At 47.0% G+C, this 23,033-nt stretch overlaps 1 protein-coding gene across 2 annotated transcripts in view; it reads right to left on the bottom strand.

Moving 5' to 3' along the window:
- The window catches only part of PTK2B (protein tyrosine kinase 2 beta), a 286,197-nt gene extending 263,495 nt beyond the window's left edge, over window positions 1-22,702 (bottom strand). For both annotated transcript variants that reach the window (XM_068280093.1, XM_068280094.1), the window contains exon 1: window positions 22,568-22,702. The gene's annotated coding sequence lies outside the window, so the exon portion shown is untranslated. The remainder of the gene's footprint in view (window positions 1-22,567) is intronic.
- Between the last annotated feature and the right edge of the window lie 331 nt (window positions 22,703-23,033).

Below are 23,033 nucleotides of genomic sequence, written 5' to 3'. Positions count from 1 at the left end.
CACTGCTAAGGCCCAACAACCCTGTGACCACACTGCTGAGGCCCAACAACCCTGTGACCGCACTGCTAAGGCCCAACAACCCTGTGACCGCACTGCTAAGGCCCAACAACCCTGTGACCACACTGCTAAGGCCCAACAACCCTGTGACCACACTGCTAAGGCCCAACAACCCTGTATGACCACACTGCTAAGGCCCAACAACCCTGTATGACCGCACTGCTAAGGCCCAACAACCCTGTATGACCGCACTGCTAAGGCCCAACAACCCTGTATGACCACACTGCTAAGGCCCAACAACCCTGTATGACCACACTGCTAAGGCCCAACAACCCTGTGACCGCACTGCTAAGGCCCAACAACCCTGTGACCACACTGCTAAGGCCCAACAACCCTGTATGACCACACTGCTAAGGCCCAACAACCCTGCATGACCGCACTGCTAAGGCCCAACAACCCTGTGACCGCACTGCTAAGGCCCAACAACCCTGTGACCGCACTGCTGAGGCCCAACAACCCTGTATGACCACACTGCTAAGGCCCAACAACCCTGTATGACCGCACTGCTAAGGCCCAACAACCCTGTATGACCGCACTGCTAAGGCCCAACAACCCTGTATGACCGCACTGCTAAGGCCCAACAACCCTGTATGACCGCACTGCTGAGGCCCAACAACCCTGTATGACCGCACTGCTAAGGCCCAACAACCCTGTATGACCACACTGCTAAGGCCCAACAACCCTGTATGACCGCACTGCTAAGGCCCAACAACCCTGTGACCACACTGCTAAGGCCCAACAACCCTGTATGACCGCACTGCTAAGGCCCAACAACCCTGTATGACCGCACTGCTAAGGCCCAACAACCCTGTATGACCACACTGCTAAGGCCCAACAACCCTGTATGACCGCACTGCTAAGGCCCAACAACCCTGTATGACCACACTGCTAAGGCCCAACAACCCTGTATGACCGCACTGCTAAGGCCCAACAACCCTGTATGACCGCACTGCTAAGGCCCAACAACCCTGTGACCACACTGCTAAGGCCCAACAACCCTGTGACCACACTGCTGAGGCCCAACAACCCTGTATGACCGCACTGCTAAGGCCCAACAACCCTGTATGACCGCACTGCTAAGGCCCAACAACCCTGTGACCACACTGCTGAGGCCCAACAACCCTGTATGACCGCACTGCTAAGGCCCAACAACCCTGTATGACCGCACTGCTAAGGCCCAACAACCCTGTATGACCGCACTGCTGAGGCCCAACAACCCTGTATGACCGCACTGCTAAGGCCCAACAACCCTGTATGACCGCACTGCTAAGGCCCAACAACCCTGTGACCACACTGCTAAGGCCCAACAACCCTGTATGACCGCACTGCTAAGGCCCAACAACCCTGTATGACCGCACTGCTAAGGCCCAACAACCCTGTATGACCGCACTGCTAAGGCCCAACAACCCTGTATGACCGCACTGCTAAGGCCCAACAACCCTGTGACCACACTGCTAAGGCCCAACAACCCTGTATGACCGCACTGCTAAGGCCCAACAACCCTGTATGACCGCACTGCTAAGGCCCAACAACCCTGTATGACCACAATGCTAAGGCCCAACAACCCTGTATGACCGCACTGCTGAGGCCCAACAACCCTGTATGACCGCACTGCTAAGGCCCAACAACCCTGTGACCACACTGCTAAGGCTCAACAACCCTGTATGACCACACTGCTAAGGCCCAACAACCCTGTATGACCGCACTGCTAAGGCCCAACAACCCTGTATGACCGCACTGCTAAGGCCCAACAACCCTGTATGACCGCACTGCTAAGGCCCAACAACCCTGTATGACCGCACTGCTAAGGCTCAACAACCCTGTATGACCGCACTGCTAAGGCTCAACAACCCTGTATGACCGCACTGCTAAGGCCCAACAACCCTGTGACCACACTGCTAAGGCCCAACAACCCTGTGACCACACTGCTAAGGCCCAACAACCCTGTGACCACACTGCTGAGGCCCAACAACCCTGTATGACCGCACTGCTAAGGCCCAACAACCCTGTATGACCGCACTGCTAAGGCCCAACAACCCTGTATGACCACACTGCTAAGGCCCAACAACCCTGTATGACCGCACTGCTAAGGCCCAACAACCCTGTGACCGCACTGCTAAGGCCCAACAACCCTGTATGACCACACTGCTAAGGCCCAACAACCCTGTATGACCGCACTGCTAAGGCCCAACAACCCTGTATGACCACACTGCTGAGGCCCAACAACCCTGTATGACCGCACTGCTAAGGCCCAACAACCCTGTATGACCGCACTGCTAAGGCCCAACAACCCTGTGACCACACTGCTAAGGCCCAACAACCCTGTATGACCGCACTGCTAAGGCCCAACAACCCTGTATGACCGCACTGCTAAGGCCCAACAACCCTGTATGACCACACTGCTAAGGCCCAACAACCCTGTGACCACACTGCTAAGGCCCAACAACCCTGTATGACCGCACTGCTAAGGCCCAACAACCCTGTATGACCGCACTGCTGAGGCCCAACAACCCTGTATGACCGCACTGCTGAGGCCCAACAACCCTGTGACCACACTGCTGAGGCCCAACAACCCTGTGACCACACTGCTAAGGCCCAACAACCCTGTGACCACACTGCTAAGGCCCAACAGCCCTGTGACCACACTGCTGAGGCCCAACAACCCTGTATGACCGCACTGCTAAGGCCCAACAACCCTGTATGACCACACTGCTAAGGCCCAACAACCCTGTGACCACACTGCTGAGGCCCAACAACCCTGTATGACCGCACTGCTAAGGCCCAACAACCCTGTGACCACACTGCTGAGGCCCAACAACCCTGTATGACCACACTGCTAAGGCCCAACAACCCTGTATGACCACACTGCTAAGGCCCAACAACCCTGTGACCACACTGCTAAGGCCCAACAACCCTGTATGACCACACTGCTAAGGCCCAACAACCCTGTGACCGCACTGCTAAGGCCCAACAACCCTGTATGACCGCACTGCTAAGGCCCAACAACCCTGTATGACCGCACTGCTAAGGCCCAACAACCCTGTATGACCACACTGCTAAGGCCCAACAACCCTGTGACCGCACTGCTAAGGCCCAACAACCCTGTATGACCGCACTGCTAAGGCCCAACAACCCTGTGACCGCACTGCTAAGGCCCAACAACCCTGTATGACCGCACTGCTGAGGCCCAACAACCCTGTATGACCGCACTGCTAAGGCCCAACAACCCTGTGACCACACTGCTGAGGCCCAACAACCCTGTATGACCGCACTGCTAAGGCCCAACAACCCTGTATGACCACACTGCTAAGGCCCAACAACCCTGTATGACCGCACTGCTAAGGCCCAACAACCCTGTATGACCGCACTGCTGAGGCCCAACAACCCTGTATGACCGCACTGCTGAGGCCCAACAACCCTGTGACCACACTGCTAAGGCTAACAACCCTGTATGACCGCACTGCTGAGGCCCAACAACCCTGTATGACCGCACTGCTAAGGCCCAACAACCCTGTATGACCACACTGCTAAGGCCCAACAACCCTGTATGACCGCACTGCTAAGGCCCAACAACCCTGTATGACCGCACTGCTGAGGCCCAACCACCCTGTATGACCGCACTGCTAAGGCCCAACAACCCTGTATGACCGCACTGCTAAGGCCCAACAACCCTGTATGACCACACTGCTAAGGCCCAACAACCCTGTGACCACACTGCTAAGGCTCAACAACCCTGTATGACCGCACTGCTAAGGCCCAACAACCCTGTATGACCGCACTGCTAAGGCCCAACAACCCTGTATGACCACACTGCTAAGGCCCAACAACCCTGTGACCACACTGCTAAGGCTCAACAACCCTGTATGACCACACTGCTAAGGCCCAACAACCCTGTGACCACACTGCTAAGGCCCAACAACCCTGTATGACCACACTGCTAAGGCCCAACAACCCTGTGACCGCATTGCTAAGGCCCAACAACCCTGTGACCACACTGCTAAGGCTCAACAACCCTGTGACCGCACTGCTAAGGCCCAACAACCCTGTGACCACACTGCTAAGGCCCAACAACCCTGTGACCGCACTGCTAAGGCCCAACAACCCTGTGACCACACTGCTAAGGCCCAACAACCCTGTATGACCACACTGCTCAGGCCCAACAACCCTGTATGACCGCACTGCTCAGGCCCAACAACCCTGTATGACCGCACTGCTAAGGCCCAACAACCCTGTATGACCGCACTGCTGAGGCCCAACAACCCTGTGACCACACTGCTAAGGCCCAACAACCCTGTATGACCACACTGCTAAGGCCCAACAACCCTGTATGACCACACTGCTAAGGCCCAACAACCCTGTATGACCGCATTGCTAAGGCCCAACAACCCTGTGACCACACTGCTAAGGCCCAACAACCCTGTGACCACACTGCTGAGGCCCAACAACCCTGTATGACCGCACTGCTAAGGCCCAACAACCCTGTATGACCGCACTGCTGAGGCCCAACAACCCTGTGACCACACTGCTAAGGCCCAACAACCCTGTATGACCACACTGCTAAGGCCCAACAACCCTGTATGACCGCACTGCTAAGGCCCAACAACCCTGTGACCACACTGCTAAGGCCCAACAACCCTGTGACCACACTGCTAAGGCCCAACAACCCTGTATGACCACACTGCTAAGGCCCAACAACCCTGTATGACCGCATTGCTAAGGCCCAACAGCCCTGTATGACCGCACTGCTAAGGCCCAACAACCCTGTATGACCGCACTGCTAAGGCCCAACAACCCTGTGACCACACTGCTAAGGCCCAACAACCCTGTGACCACACTGCTAAGGCCCAACAACCCTGTGACCACACTGCTAAGGCCCAACAACCCTGTGACCGCACTGCTAAGGCCCAACAACCCTGTATGACCACACTGCTAAGGCCCAACAACCCTGTGACCGCATTGCTAAGGCCCAACAACCCTGTGACCACACTGCTAAGGCTCAACAACCCTGTGACCGCACTGCTAAGGCCCAACAACCCTGTGACCACACTGCTAAGGCCCAACAACCCTGTGACCGCACTGCTAAGGCCCAACAACCCTGTGACCACACTGCTAAGGCTCAACAACCCTGTATGACCGCACTGCTGAGGCCCAACAACCCTGTGACCGCACTGCTGAGGCCCAACAACCCTGTATGACCACACTGCTAAGGCCCAACAACCCTGTATGACCACACTGCTAAGGCCCAACAACCCTGTATGACCGCATTGCTAAGGCCCAACAGCCCTGTATGACCGCACTGCTAAGGCCCAACAACCCTGTATGACCGCACTGCTAAGGCCCAACAACCCTGTATGACCACACTGCTAAGGCCCAACAACCCTGTGACCACACTGCTAAGGCTCAACAACCCTGTATGACCGCACTGCTAAGGCCCAACAACCCTGTATGACCACACTGCTGAGGCCCAACAACCCTGTGACCGCACTGCTGAGGCCCAACAACCCTGTGACCACACTGCTAAGGCCCAACAACCCTGTATGACCGCACTGCTAAGGCCCAACAACCCTGTATGACCGCACTGCTGAGGCCCAACAACCCTGTATGACCGCACTGCTAAGGCCCAACAACCCTGTATGACCGCACTGCTGAGGCCCAACAACCCTGTGACCGCACTGCTAAGGCTCAACAACCCTGTATTAACACACTGCTGAGGCCCAACAACCCTGTATGACCGCACTGCTAAGGCTCAACAACCCTGTATGACCGCACTGCTAAGGCTCAACAACCCTGTATGACCGCATTGCTAAGGCCCAACAACCCTGTATGACCGCATTGCTAAGGCCCAACAACCCTGTGACCACACTGCTAAGGCCCAACAACCCTGTATGACCGCACTGCTAAGGCTCAACAACCCTGTATGACCACACTGCTAAGGCCCAACAACCCTGTGACCACACTGCTAAGGCCCAACAACCCTGTATGACCGCACTGCTAAGGCTCAACAACCCTGTATGACCGCACTGCTAAGGCCCAACAACCCTGTATGACCGCACTGCTGAGGCCCAACAACCCTGTGACCACACTGCTAAGGCTCAACAACCCTGTATGACCGCACTGCTAAGGCCCAACAACCCTGTATGACCGCACTGCTAAGGCCCAACAACCCTGTATGACCACACTGCTAAGGCTCAACAACCCTGTATGACCGCACTGCTAAGGCTCAACAACCCTGTATGACCGCACTGCTAAGGCCCAACAACCCTGTGACCGCACTGCTAAGGCCCAACAACCCTGTATGACCACACTGCTGAGGCCCAACAACCCTGTATGACCGCACTGCTGAGGCCCAACAACCCTGTGACCACACTGCTAAGGCCCAACAACCCTGTATGACCGCACTGCTAAGGCCCAACAACCCTGTATGACCGCACTGCTAAGGCCCAACAACCCTGTGACCACACTGCTAAGGCCCAACAACCCTGTATGACCGCACTGCTAAGGCCCAACAACCCTGTATGACCGCACTGCTAAGGCCCAACAACCCTGTATGACCGCACTGCTAAGGCCCAACAACCCTGTATGACCGCACTGCTGAGGCCCAACAACCCTGTGACCACACTGCTAAGGCCCAACAACCCTGTATGACCGCACTGCTAAGGCTAACAACCCTGTATGACCGCACTGCTAAGGCCCAACAACCCTGTATGACCACACTGCTAAGGCCCAACAACCCTGTATGACCGCACTGCTAAGGCCCAACAACCCTGTATGACCGCACTGCTAAGGCCCAACAACCCTGTATGACCGCACTGCTAAGGCCCAACAACCCTGTATGACCGCACTGCTAAGGCCCAACAACCCTGTGACCACACTGCTGAGGCCCAACAACCCTGTATGACCGCACTGCTGAGGCCCAACAACCCTGTGACCGCACTGCTAAGGCCCAACAACCCTGTATGACCGCATTGCTAAGGCCCAACAACCCTGTATGACCGCACTGCTAAGGCTCAACAACCCTGTATGACCACACTGCTGAGGCCCAACAACCCTGTATGACCGCACTGCTAAGGCTCAACAACCCTGTATGACCGCACTGCTAAGGCTCAACAACCCTGTATGACCGCACTGCTAAGGCCCAACAACCCTGTATGACCGCACTGCTAAGGCTCAACAACCCTGTATGACCGCACTGCTAAGGCTCAACAACCCTGTATGACCGCATTGCTAAGGCCCAACAACCCTGTATGACCGCATTGCTAAGGCCCAACAACCCTGTATGACCGCACTGCTAAGGCCCAACAACCCTGTATGACCACACTGCTAAGGCCCAACAACCCTGTATGACCGCACTGCTAAGGCCCAACAACCCTGTATGACCGCACTGCTAAGGCCCAACAACCCTGTATGACCGCACTGCTAAGGCCCAACAACCCTGTATGACCGCACTGCTGAGGCCCAACAACCCTGTGACCACACTGCTAAGGCCCAACAACCCTGTATGACCGCATTGCTAAGGCCCAACAACCCTGTGACCACACTGCTAAGGCCCAACAACCCTGTGACCACACTGCTAAGGCCCAACAACCCTGTGACCACACTGCCAAGGCCCAACAACCCTGTGACCGCACTGCCAAGGCCCAACAACCCTGTGACCACACTGCTGAGGCCCAACAACCCTGTATGACCACATTGCTAAGGCCCAACAACCCTGTATGACCACACTGCTAAGGCCCAACAGCCCTGTATGACCGCACTGCTAAGGCCCAACAACCCTGTGACCACACTGCCAAGGCCCAACAACCCTGTGACCACACTGCCAAGGCCCAACAACCCTGTATGACCACATTGCTAAGGCCCAACAACCCTGTATGACCACACTGCTAAGGCCCAGCAACCCTGTGACCACACTGCTAAGGCCCAACAACCCTGTATGACCACACTGCTGAGGCCCAACAACCCTGTGACCACACTGCTGAGGCCCAACTATCCTGTATGACCGCACTGATCAGTCACGGTACATTAGTGGTGAAACCCCTAACAAATTGCACAGGACAAGCCACAGAGAGCAGCTCCCTACCAGAAATGGATTACAATGAAATGGGCAAGATAGCAGTCTTTGTTAATGGTCACCTAGCTTTTTGTGTTAAATTTGGTGAGGGCTAGCATCCACCGGACCCTAGACTCTCTCCAGGCCCTAGGCAACTGCCTAGAATTACCTTGTGGATTATCCGGCTCTGCTCCCCACAACTGCTGGGAGAATGGATGTAGCAGAACTTCCTACAACACAGGTATGTGGAATTGACATCACAGGAATACATCTGGAGGTTACAGCAACACTTAACTCCTGCCAGCTGGGACAGGCCGAGACCCCTGCAGAGGAATTCAGATCCCACCCACAGTACAGGAATCACTGGCGGAACTTCTCTGCCTCTTATTATTGGCAACAAACCACTCCTAAAGCCCTGCAGGCTACATACAGTGTACATTACTCAGCACTCACTTCCATCCCTCTGCCCAGGAACAGACGGGAACAGTTACTAATCAACGCAGGATGGCGACAGAGAAAACGGTCGTAAGCAGGTATCAGGGCTTACTTATGTGTCGTCAGCATTCACAATCAGAACCGGTGATTTATGAAAAGAAAAATGGATTTGGTGAAATAAAAAATAAATTAAAAAAATGATCCAAACCTAACAGTTCTGTCAAAAATGCCAAAGTCAAGGTACCAATACATTATTCAATTTTTCATCAATCAACTTTATTTGGTTGATTCAAAACAGTGTGGTCGATGGAAAATGGCCCACACATTGCAAGTGAGATCCCAGCAATTCTCCTTCACTGATCGATCTGAATGATCTTGTGCCTGTATGATCTGAAACCAAAAAGCGATTCTGTGTCGATCCAAATCAAGTGATTTATAGGACCACTTTCGCGAAAATCTTAAAATTGAAAGTATATATAAACAGTAGTATTACAGGTAGTCCCTGACTTACGAACGCCCAAATTACGAACGACCCACTGATACGAACGGCATGAATTCTGTGTTTCCATGGGAACAAGTCAACAAAAATGTTTCAAATTGGACTTGTAGTTTTTGAGAAAAACGATAAAAAAAAATGCAAATTAAAAAATGGCTTTTAAACTTGTATAAGCAGGTACAGAGGGCAGAGGTGACACAAAGGGGGACATTGGAGGCACAGGGGGGCACAGAGGAGGTACAGGGGACAGAGATGGTACAATGTTCTGACTTAAGAACAGATGCAGGTTAAGAACGAACCTACAGTCCCTATCTCGTTCGTTAACCGGGGGCTACCTGTATGTCTTCCAGAGTAAAATGAGCCAGAAATTACTTTTCTACTATGTTGCTATCACTTACAGTAGGTAGTAGTAATCTGACATTACCTACAGGTTTTGGGTTAGTCCATCTCTCCATAAGGCATTCTCAGCATTGCCTTTATTCTTTATAAAGACATTCACTGAAAAAGATTTATACAAAGATGCTGGCCAGACTCCCTACTCACCATACACTTTTTTTGGCAGTTGGATGGAGCAACTGCCATTCACTAAGTGCTTTTGAAAATAAATAAAAAATCCCTGAGGATCCCCCATGAGATGGGCTAGTAGTCCAAAACTTGTTGGCTCTGTCAGATTTCTACTACTTACTAAAAGTGACAGCAACATAGGAGAAAAATAATGTATGGCTCATTTTACTCTGGGAGAAATGCACTTCATATCTGTATATGTGTACATATATTTTAATTTTTAACCACTTTACCCCCCGCGGTACGAATTTCTCTGTCCCTTTTTTCCCCCTAAAAAAACCAAGGGACGGAGAAATCCGTACCTTCCGCGCTACTGCCGCTGTCCACGCTCCCGCCACTCGTGCACGCCGCCACCCGCTTGCCCGGAGATCAATGAACGTGAAAATCCATTCCCGTTTGTTGATCTAAGCCCCCGCAATGATCCGCTGCTTCTATTAGAAACAGCGCGATCATTGTGATGTTCCCAGCCTCGTACTGCTTCCTGTAAGCGTCCTTCCGGACGCTTACAGGTCGCATGTAAACAAACTCACTGTGGCAATCTTGTGGCCAAATAGTAAAACTACACCCTAAAGCATTTTACATATACAAATAATTTTGTAATTAAAAAAAAATATATATACAATTAAATAAAAAAAAAAAATAGTTACCTTAGGGACTGAACTTTGTAAATATTTATGTCAAGAGGGTATAACACTGTTACTTTATAAACTACAGGTTTGTAATTAGGGATGGATGCAAAACTGAAAAAAATGCACCTTTATTTCCAAATAAAATATTGGCGCCAAACATTGTGATAGGGACATCATTTAAACGGTTTTATAACCGGGACAAATGGGCAAATACATTTCATGGGTTTTAATTACAGTAGCATGCATTATTTAAAAACTATAATGGCCGAAAACTGAAAAATAATTTTTTCCCACATTTTTTCCTATTTTCCCATTAAAACACATTTAGAATAAAATAATTCTTGGCATAATGTCCCACTTAGGCCCGGTTCACATTAGCGGTGGCCCTCCGGAATTGCCGTGCCGGAGCCGCACCGCCTGCAGAACGGACGGAACGGACGCACGGCATAGCAATTAAAGCCTATGCGTCCGTTCACATGGGTCCGTTCTGCAGAACCGGAGCCGGACCGGATCCGGGCCGGATCCGGACTCCGGCCTCCGTTCCAACATGCGCTATTTTTTCATCCGGCCCCTCCGGCAGCCGTATCCGGGGCGGAGCCGGACTGCACCATCCGGCCAATACAAACAAATGGGAACCGGAGGCCGCACAACACACTGGCTGAGAAATCCGGATGTTCTACCCCACTTCCTATGCGGATTTTTGCGGCGATATTGGCTGGGGACACATGGGCAAGCATTTTGGAGTGGAGCAGCACAGCTGGATCCGGATCCGGAGATGTTGGCAGCATGTCGCAGGTGGAGGTGAGTGCTAAACAGCAGAGGGCCTGATTCCACAGGTCCCCCTTCTGCTGACCTCCCAGACCCCAACTTTTTTTTGGTGTTTTACGTTACTTCTGCCAAACGGATCCGGATCGCATCCTGATGGACACCTGATGCAACCTGACCGGATCCGGATCGGATCCGGATCAGAACCGTACGGTTCCGATCCGGATCCGGTCCGGATCCGGTCAGGTCATCCGGTCCGTTTGGCAGACAACCGCAAGTGTGAACCGGGCCTAAAAGAAAGCCTAATTGGTGGCGAAAAAAAACAGATATAGTTCATTTCCTTGTGATAAGTAATACTAAAGGTATAGACAAATGAATGGAAGGAGCGCTGAATGGTGAAAATTGCTCTGGTGTTCAAGGGGTAAAACCCCTCAGTGGTGAAGTGGTTAAGATTTTTGCGACAGTGGTCCTTTAGGACATCTGAAGTAAGAGTAATATGGAGGCTGCCATATGTATTTCCTTTTAAACAATACCACTTTCCTGGCTATCCTTCTTATACTCTGCCTCTAATACTTTTAGCCATAGCCCCTGAACAAGCATGCAGGAGATCAGGTGCTTCTGACATTATTGTCAGATTAGACAAGATTAGCTGCATGCTTGTTTCTGGTGTTTTTCAGACACTACTGCAGCCAAATACATCAGCAGGCCTGCCGGGCAACTGGTATTGTTTAAAGGGAAATACATTTGGCAGCGTCCATATTCTTCTCACTTCAGTTGTCCTTTAATTAGCTGATTCCTTGACGATCTATATTTTCCATCCTACCCCATTGATTACATTTGTGGATTGGGGTAGATATTGGCCAATTTTGATCGATCATGCAGGATGAAACAAAGTCATCTCCCCGAAACCAAATCAAAATCCCCCGATCTGATAAAATGATTGAATCAAATGGTCAATCAAACAAGAAAATCAAGTAATGTATGGGCACCCTAACAGTCAGAGTACAGACATCAGGAACATTTAAAGTCACTGAAGGGGAAAAAAACAAAAAAAACCTCTCTGCTGTGTTTCCTCAGTCTTATCTACTGCAATTAGTTTTTAAGGAACAAAGTGCGGAAATTTGCAGCAGTGATAAGCTTCTGTTGCATGTAATTGATAACATTTCCAGCATAGGGAAACAGTGAGTCTAATAACCATTTCAGTAACTTTATAAAATAGCTGTTAGTCTCTTACTTTCCTGCAGTGTTGCCCTATCGATGAAGCGCGATTCTTATGGACGACACTGACTGTGTTTGTGTACAAATCTTTAGTCCTCTATTACAACCATGTACTCCTACTCAGATCAGCGTATACACGTGCTACTGTTGGTAGAACGTCCGCCCAGCGGGAGGGTCTGGCGGACCCGTCGTTTGCGGAAGTATGACGTGTGTACGCGCCTTAACAATACCTCTAATGAGGCAGTCAGTGTTAAGGTGGCCACTAACAATCCAATTTCTAGCGAAAAATCGTTTGAGCGATCAGAAATTCTGATCGGAAGTGAAATATTGTAATAAATTGTTCACTACACCATCAACGAACCAATCTTTGCTTCCTATCTATCACAACCAACGAGAAAATCCAAATTTTGGTTCGACGAAAATTCATTCGGACGACATTTTTTTCACTCGTTCATAATAGATTGTGTCCACCAATGGAGATTATTTACAACCAATCCAATCAGAATTTCTGATCGCTCTAACAATTTTTTGCTAGAAGTTGGACCGTTAGTGGCCACCTTTAGAGACTATGGGGGAGTCACACACTGGCTGAATAATTATGACTGTATTTTACTGATCATAACAAAAACACAAACAGCAGGTTTTTAGAAAATTTAGTCCACGTTTGCAGAATCACTTGGAAACTCCACTGTTGGCACGTATGCTGCAGCCAGCTAAGGTTTTCCAAAACTGACAGTGCACACACTGACTGGCAACCACGGCAACAGTACCCTTTTGGCAATACAGATCACACCTCTGCCCTGCTGCAGTAGGACCTCCCTGTCACCAGATGCCCAAACCCCACCACCACCAGAATTTGTTTTTTTTCCCACAAAAGTAACTTTTTTTCTGGAAGTTGTTACAAAAGTGGAATTAAGATCTGATATAATACTCATTAAAAACGTGTTAATCTGCTGTCTATTGCAGATACAGCTATCCTACTTGCTTTTGTTCCAAAGTAATGTCATCTGTGTAAAAATCACAAGTCCCCCTAGCACACACACAGCAGGACTGGAAACAGCTATTGTAGTGGAAGTATTACATCAAGTTCATTAAAAAAAACACTCTCAGACCTTCTCAGAACCTTCTTTGATTACAGTCACACTGAATCCTAAAAAAATAGGGGAAAAACCCTTTGATCGATCGATTTTCAATAGATTTCATTCTGAAATCTATTGTAAATCTGTTCCTAGCGTGTGGCACACATCAGATAGATTCCAGTGAGATTCAACCTGACAGGCATCTGGCGGAATCTATCTGATGGTCGAATCTGCTGCAAATCTGTAAGTGTATGGCTACCTTTACTGCTATGTTTGCTCACTCTTATCAAGTGCAATTAGTAATTCATAGACAATAGGGGAAGCTGTACTGTAATGCAGCAAATCTATAATGCTGGATACACACCATGCGTTTCCGCGTTCGATGCGTCCGTCGATATGCGTCGATTCGATTATTTCCGACATGTCCGATTCAAGCTTCGATGGGTCGTTAGGTCGATTTGCCATACTTTACATGGCAATCGACCTAAAAATCATCGAAATTAGTTCGGAAATGCTCGGAAATAATCGAATCGACGCGTATCGACGGACGCATTCGACGCGGAAACTCATGGTGTGTATCCAGCATATGGGCTCTTTCACATTAGACAACGCATGCAGGAGCCGTTCTCCTGCAGGCGTGATATGGCCTGCGGCGTGTTGTCGGGATGCTCAGCGGCGGTAGCTATTATTCACCCAACGGGAAAATACAGCTCCCGGCAGTTAAAATCTACCGGGTGCATTGAACTACCCGAACTGCAACGCACCGAAACACAGCGTCGGGCGTGAAAGGTAAAATTAAAGTCTATGGACTTTCATTTTACCTTGGTTAACTTTAAAATGCAGGAAAAGGGTTCTAGTGTGAAAGAGCCCTAAGTATTTGAACAAAGTGAAACACAGTCTATTAACCCTCTCAGTAACTATTTGGCAAATCATTGTGTAGAAGTCCTTATGGCATGGCTAACCTTTTGGAGCACAGGAGATATTTTGACTATAGTTCCCCCTTTAAGGGGAACTGCAGCGAAAAACTGTAAAATTTAAAATATGTGCAAATATATACAAATAAGAAGTACATTTTTTCCAGAGTAAAATGAGCCATAAATTACTTTTCTCCTATGATGCTGTCACTTACAGTAGGTAGTAGAAATCTGACAGAAGTGACAGGTTTTGGACTAGTCCATCTCTTTATAGGGGATTCTCAGGGATATATTTATTTTCAAAAGCACTAGGTGAATGGCAGTTGCTCTGTCCAACTGCCAAAAAACTGTAGGGAGCAGGGAAGCTGGCCACCATCATTGTTTAAATCCTTTTTAGCGAATATCTTTATAAAGAATAAACGTCTTGCTGAAAATCCCCTATGAAGAGATGGGCTAGTCCAAAACCTGTCGCTTCTGTCACTTCTGTCATATTTCTAATACCTACTGTAAGTGACAGCAACATAGGAGAAAAGTAATTTATGGCTCATTTTACTCTGGAAAAAAATGTACTTCTTATTTGTATATGCTTGCACATATTGTAAATGTTACAGTTTTTCGCTGTAGTGCCCCTTTAAGTAGTCTCCACTGTTCCCCAACATTAGTAAAGTAAACCAATATATCTTTCACAATGGCTCGCCACTTGTGGCACTGAATGTGAGGTTGAGTTTCCACCAGGGACTATTTGCATCAAGTCTACAATATATGTTCCATCTGCATTTGTGTGGGCTTCCTCCCACACACCAAACACATGCCAGTAAGTTAGTTGGCTTCTACCGAATCCAGCTCTACTGTTTGTAAAACTGTAGTGAGCACATTATATTTTCTTCAAAAGACAGATATTAAAGATTCAGTATTCTCTATAAACTGATACAGGAAGGGGCCAGTGCTCTGGCGACAGGCACCAGCCATGGGTACAGCAACAGGTAGAGGTTAAGATGGACCAGATCTGGAAGCAGTAGATTTGGGCGCATGAGACAAGTGGACAAAAAGGGCGCCCCATTCACTTTCATTATAAATATCGTTTAATGGGCGCTGAACGGGGAAAATAAGGCGCCGGAGATTTTTAAGGATTTATAACGGCGCCCGGAGATTTTTAAGGATTTATAACTATGTTTGTGATGATTTAAGTTTACAAAATGAGCCCGTGACGAATAACGTTTATGAAGATAATAAATCACTATTTCTAAAACATTTCTAACACATTATTATCCACCCAAAAAAATAATTTACATTTTTTTTCTTTACATTCTTTATTTATTCATGTCTGTAAAACATTATTATCCATAGGGGGTTTTAGGTTTAGGCACCAACAGGGCGGTCTTAGGTTTAGGCACCTACAGGGGGGTCTTAGGTTTAGGCACTAACAGGGGGGTCTTAGGTTTAGGCACCAACAGGGGGGTCTTAGGGTTAGGCACCTACAGGGGGGTCTTAGGGTTAGGCACCTACAGGGGGGTCTTAGGTTTAGGCACTAACAGGGGGGTCTTAGGTTTAGGCACTAACAGGGGGGTCTTAGGGTTAGGCACCAACAGGGGGGTCTTAGGGTTAGGCACCAACAGGGGGGTCTTAGGGTTAGGCACCAACAGGGGGGTCTTAGGTTTAGGCACCAACAGGGGGTCTAGGGGTTAGGGATAGGTACAGGGAGGGTTTTTAATAAACGAAAATATAAGTTTCACTTTACAAACAGGGAAGATTAACGTTTTAAGAATTGCCGATCTCATACACATTATTTAGTGATTTATACATTTTTAAATCACTATTTATAAACGAAATTCTACACAATAATTTCTATAAACGATATTTCCATTTATCGTTTATACCACGCGCCCTTTTTTCCCGACGCCCTTTTCGTACGTACGCCCAGATCTCTTGCACAGGACCGAAGGAGAACAGGAAGAGAAATGCACCCTGTGTGTTTTAAGGTGGGTACACACATCAGATAAAAGTCTTTGGAAAATGAAAGATCACAGACCAATTTAACCCCCTTCCATGTAGTATGAGAGCTATTCCTACACAGTCTATTCTATGGAGCTGAACTCCCCATCAGACAGAAATCTTTGCAAGATGCTGCACACAAAGATGCTGTACACATTCAACAGATCAGTATCTGCAAAAGATCTGTTCCTGCAAAAGATCAGTTCCTGCAAAATGCATTCATGGGGCCTGATTCACAAAGCGGTGCTAACAGTTAGCACCCTGGTGAAAAGCCCTTTATCATGCCTAAACTCAGTTTAGGCATGATAACTTTAGGTGTGATAAGTTTAGGCATGATAAGTTTAGGCATGATAAGTTTAGGTGTGATAAGTTTAGGCATGATAAGTTTAAGCACCAACTGCGTTAGCACCGCAGTGCACAGCTGATCAAAAGTTTTGCGCTAGCAAAGTCTGGTGCACTTCGCATAGAGTTTAATGGCGCTGCTTTGCTTGCGGGACTTTGCGCGCTATCTACACTTATCTAAACTTATCACGCCTAAACTTATCACACCTAAATTTATCACGCCTAAACTTATCATGCCTAAACTGGCTTTTCACCAGCGTGGTGCAATGGTTATCATGCCTAAAGTCTTTTAGGTGTGATAACTGAGTTATCACCGCTTTGTGAATCAGGCCCATAGTCTATGATATCTGCAGATCTCATACACACCTTGTTTAATGGAAATTCATCTGCAGATCAGACAATTATCTGCCGATCTGAAGATCCAACCTGGTGGATCTGATCTACAGATAATTGTCCGTTAAACAAGGTGTGTATGAGATCTGCAGATATCATAGACTATGAATGTGTTTGGCAGGAACAGATCTTTTGCAGATACTGATCTTTTGTGTCTGTACAGCATCTGTGTGTGCAGCATCTTGCAAAGATTTCTGTCTGATGGGGGAGATCAGCTCCATAGAATAGACTGTGTAGGTATGGCTCTCATACTACATGGAAGGGGGTAAAATTGGTCTGTGATCTTTCATTTTCCAAAGACTTTTATCTGACGTGTGTACCCACCTTTAGAGAGAAGAGCCTGTCTTAAATTTCCCCTCATCTGTCAGTAATCACAAGTGTAATTTGGTCTTTCAGTTGTGTCAACACAGAAATTGGTCAGTCCTTAGCACACACAGTCAATAGGTAAACACAGGATGTTAACCCTTTATCTGCTTACAGGAGGAAGTAGACACGCTGCAGATTTATTGCAGGATTTCTATCAGCTAGAACAGAGATGTTTTTTTCTTTAAAGGTTATTATGCTGTTGCTCATTTTTTAGAACAGAGAGGAAGTTCTGAGTTCAAGTCCGTTTTAAAGCACACCTGAACTGAGAGGGATGTGGAAGCTGACATATATATTCATTTTTAAACAATGCAGATTGCATGGCTGTCCTGCTGATCCTCTGTCTTGAAGCCTAGTACACACCATGCAATTTCCCATCGGATAGATGGGTCAAGTCGATTATTTCCAACAAGTCCCATCTGATTTCCAATCATTCTTCTGATCGATTTTGCATAGAAGTGATTGGACAATCAATTGGACCTGTTGGAAATAATCCATGTGCCCCGTCTATCTGATGGGAAATTGCATGGTGTGTACCAGGCATGAAATGGTTTAGCCATAGACACTGAACAAGCATGCCAACGAGGAGTTTCTGACCCAAGTCTCACTGGATTAGCCTCATGCTTGTTTCAGGTGTGTGAGTTAGACAATATTGCATGTAGTGAGATCAACAGGACGGCCAGGCAACGGGTATTGTTTAAAAGGAGGTAAATATGTCAGCCTCCATATTCCTATCAGTTTAGGTGTACTTTAACCATTTACCGCCATCCTAACGTATTAAAACGTCATGCTTACCGCTATTAACAGCAACATGACGTTTTAATACGTCGCGCATTCCCGCCGCTGCTACCGCCGTGTGTCCGCCGCTACCGCCGCCATTACCGTCGGGATCCCGTGCTGGGCGATTGGGGAAGAGGACTGAACAGTCCTCTACCCAATCGCAGTGCCTGGAGTGAATGGACGTGACCGCGAACAGCGGCTACGTCCATTCACATAAACAGGAAATGTAACAGTTTAATAAAGTGTGTAAAAAAAAAAAAAAAAAGTGAACACGTCCTATGAGTGTTCACCAGCGCCATCTTGTGGCCAAAAAGTATATTACACCTACAAAACACACACATTTTCAAGTATATACACATCATTAATAAAATTACACTTCCAACCCTCCCCCCCAAAAAAAACACTTGTAAAAAAAAAAAAATCAGCTTAAAAAAATAAATAAATAGTTGCCTTAGGGACTCAGCTTTTTTTATTCTATATTTTATGGGGGAAAATTAATTTTAATTTATTACATAGGGGCTTGTAATTATGGCCAGAACAAACAGAAAAATAACCACTTATATTTCAAAATAATATACTGTCGCCATACATTGTGGTAGGGACATAATCTAAACGGTTTAATTATCGGGACCACTGGGCAAATAAAACGTGTTTGTTTTATCCACAGGAGAATGTTTAATTTTAAAACTATAAAGGCTGAACACTGAGAAATAATGATTTTTTTTCTTTTTTTTTCTGTTTTTCTCATTAAAATGCATTTAGAATAAAAAAATTCTTAGCAAAATGTACTATCCACAGAAAGCCTAATTGGTGGCGAAAAAAACGAGGTATAGATCATTTTCTTGTGATAAGTAGTAATAAAGTTATTAGGGAATAAAAGGGAGGAGCGCTGACAACTGAAAATTGCTCTGGTCCGTTAGGATAAAAACCCTTGGGGGTGAACTGGTTAAAGAGAAACCGTGACCAAGCATTGAACTTCATCCCAATCAGTAGCTGATACCCCCTTTCCCATGAGAAATCTTTACCTTTTCTCAAACGGATCATCAGGGGGCGCTGTATGGCTGATATTGTGGTAAAACCCCTCCCACAGTTGTCCTGACAGTTTCCTGTCTGTGAACCTCATTGCTTTGTGGGAAATAACAGCTGTTTACAGCTGTTTCCAACTGCCAAAAAAGCAAGCAGCATCTCCTTCCACAGACATGCCATCGGTAAAAATCTCACCATGTGATAAATGTCAGAATGTAAATCAGGGAGAGGAAAGATTTTACAAGAAGCAAACACTGACTAAATCATTTATACATAATTATTGTAAAAATGAAGCACTTTTGTATGACATTATTTTCACTATAGTTCCTCAGGCACATTTTAATCAGAGCAGCTACAACAGAGACAACCACCAACTATGCTATAATCCCTGCAAATCAGAACAAGTGGTCACCCTTAAGGTGCGTACACACATGCGACTATAGTCGTTTGAAACGATCGTTCCCCAATCATTTCAAACGACGATCGTTTAAAAAAAAAGGAGCCAACGACCATTAAGTCTAACGACGGACGAGCCAGATCGTTAAAAACGAACGATCTAGCTTGGCGGATTTTTTCCAACGACGATCGTTTGTAAAAGTATTACATCGTTGGAAAACGGTCTTTCGTACCAGACTTGACATGCGCATTTCGCTATTTCTCCATGGAACTTTTCATTTTTATGCGCTAGCACAATAGTTTCTTTACGTGATGTAACGTTCGTTCTAACGATCAGATCGTTACACACCTTTAAACGCTAACCTTACTTAGGTCGTTCTTTTGTCATTTAAAAGTTCGTTCATCATTCACAACGAACGATCGTTGTCGTATGTGTGTACGTAGCTTTACAAGTGGCATTTGGACTAGGTCATCACCGTCAACTCTGTGATATCAATGGCACCATCAGAAAATGATTCCAATTCCTGACTAAAAATATCAAATTACTTATTCTTAAAAGTGCTAAAAAATAACCTAGACGGAAGCTCTGATCAATAATGCAAAGCGCATGTATTCATGGTTTTGCTTCTATTCTACAGTACAAACATTTCTCCCAACACTGTTTACATAGTGAAAAAGTCAGCAGCAGTCCATTCTAGAGTTTGCAGATGTTATCAGCACTGGAGCAGAGGCATTATAAGGAAGAGAGCAGGGAACAACTTTAGCACTGTAGAGGTTGCAGGTAACAGACTGCAGCGTGTATACTATTAGTATAAACACAGTGCAACCGTTTGTACAGTAAACACACTGAGGCTAGCATGCCTGTATCTTAAAGGACAACTGAAGTGAGAGTGATATGGAGGCTGCCATATTTATTTCCTTTTAAACAATGCCTGGCTGTCCTGTCCCGCTGATTCTTTGCCTTTAATATTTTTAATCATAGACCCTGAACAAGCATTCAGATCAGATGCTTGACTACATTTGCCACATGCTTCTTACAGGTGCGTGACTCAGACACTAATGATGCAAGAAAGATCAGCAGGACTGCCAGGCAACTGGTATTGGTTAAAAGGAAATAAATCTGGCAGCTTCCATATCCCTCTTAGGTCAGCTGTCCTTTTAGTGTAACTACAGTAACATTTTAAAGCAAGCTGAAATTACTGTACAGACAGTTCCCTACTTGTAAAGGACTGGAGATGTTTCTTAAGCTGGCCACTAACGGTCCAATTTCTAGCGAAAAATCGTTCGAGCGATCAGAAATTCTGATCGGATTGGTTTTAAATAATTCCCATTGGTGGACATAATCGATTATGAACGAGTGAAAAAAAATGTCGCCCGAATGAATTTTCGTCGAACGAAAATTTGGATTTTCTTGGTGGTCGTGATAGATCGGAAGCAATGATTGGTTAATTGATGGTGTACTGAACGATTTTTCGTCCGATCAGAATTTCTGATCGCTCGAACGATTTTTCGAACGATTTTTCGCTAGAAATTGGACCGTTAGTGGCCAGCTTAACATACAAAGTTGTCTCCATGTACAAAATATACAGTTCTGCTTTTAATACTACAGCATCTTGTTGTTGCATGTTACAGTATAAGCTGTTGTAGGCAGTTGAAGTTGAAAACAAAGTAAAAGCACAATGAACACAACAACAAAAAGCATTGTTTATACTGTTTGTCCAAATCCAGAGTTGTGCGAAAGTAAATTATTTATTGATGTTTCACAATCTAAAGTATAACACATGATCCGACTTCCACATGAGTTTAACTTACAAACAACCACCTGGAATGGAACCTGTTTGTAAGCAGTACAACGCCTGTGTTATGCAAACTGTCATATTGAACCGCTGCCTTGAACGCTTCTCCTGCCAATCCATGACCTACAACACATATTCACGTCAATCGTTCTAACTGCATTCTACCTCGATGGCCTGTGTGCTTGTTGCAGGCATGTGACTCAGACAGCACTGAAGTGAGCCAGCAGCCGAGCACTTTGCAGAAGAAAGTCAGCAATGGCTGCTTTTATAACCTCTCTGTATACTTCCACTCTAAGCATCTGCAAAGTGGCTAGATTCAGTTTCACACATGCTGGTCAAGAAACGAATGCCTTATCAGAGCCGTAATCACACAGGTGTTTTGTTGCATGACAGAGCCTCTTTGACCCGCCAAACCACCAGCCCCATTCTGAAGAAAGGACGTTGGTTACTTTGTCTAATGGCGCCCACTAACGATACAATCTTTTTTTGCTCAATCCTACTAAATGTAGAAGGCAAGACAAATAACGTTTATATTGCACTTTTCTCCTGGCAGACTATGCAGCCACTAGGGCGACCCTCAGTAGGCAGTGCTAGGGAGTCTTGCCCAAGGACACCTTACTGAATAGGTGCTGGCTTGCTGAACAGGAAGATCCAAGCTTTGATCCCAGGTCTCCTGCGTCAGAGGCAGAGCCCTTAAAGGACAACTGTAACGAGGGACGTGAAGGCTGCCATATCTATATCATTTTAAATAATACCAGTTGCCTGGCAGCCCTGCTGGTCTATTTGGCTGCAGTAGTGTCTGACTCACACCAGAAAGAAGCATGAAGCTAATCTGGTCAGATGGATCTGACAAAAATGTCAGAAACACCTAATCTGCTGCATGCTTGTTCAGGGTCTATGGATAAAAGTATTAGAGGCAGAAGATCAGCAGGAAAGCCAGGCAACTGGTATTGCTTGAAAGGAAATAAATATGGCAGCCTCCACACCTCTCTCGTTACAGTTGTCCTTTAACCATGACACTATCCAGCCACCGAAGGGTTAACCGAGTGAATATACTTTGCATGGATACTTTAGATAGTCCGACATATTACACAGAAGTGGTAAGATTGTACAAAAAAGATTGTATTGTTAGCAGGCGCCTCGGCACGCAACTTTTTTCACGGTCGGACGAGTCGCCTGTTAAAATTTCTACCTGGAAGGCACAGAAAAAAAGAATTCACACAGCTTACTTCCTCTAGTGATCGCCGCGCACAAGGCAGAGAGAAAACGCCTTACCTGTTCCTGCGCTCGGCTCCCTCCGTCGTTCTGCTTACGGCTGAGGTTGGCGCTGGAATGCGGAGACAGACAGGTGAACACAGAGCTGTGCAGACTCCTCCTCAGCTCTCTCTCTATCCCTCTCCCTCTACAGAAGGGCTCTCCCCCCTCCACAGCCTGCACCCACCCCTAAGCGATGATTACTCAATACACTTCCTTATCTCATGCACAAGAATGTGAGCAAAAAGGCAGCACTGCCATCTGACAAGGAAGAACAGCAATGAGCCAAATTGCTCTGGCAACAAGAGCTTTAAATAAATTGAATGACTTTTTTTCTCTCTCTCTCTCTTTTTCTCTCTCTCTCTTTTTCTCACTGGCTGTTGTTGTCACACTTTGTACAGTTTACATGTGAAAATGCTCAGGAGAGGGGAGGGCTGTGTGATCCTACTTTCGTGGCGGTAACAGCTACAAGTTCAAGGGGAAGAAA

Source organism: Hyperolius riggenbachi, chromosome 4 (genome assembly GCF_040937935.1).
Source record: "Hyperolius riggenbachi isolate aHypRig1 chromosome 4, aHypRig1.pri, whole genome shotgun sequence".
Lineage (NCBI taxonomy): Eukaryota > Metazoa > Chordata > Amphibia > Anura > Hyperoliidae > Hyperolius > Hyperolius riggenbachi.
This window is presented reverse-complemented; position numbering and strand designations above follow the sequence as displayed.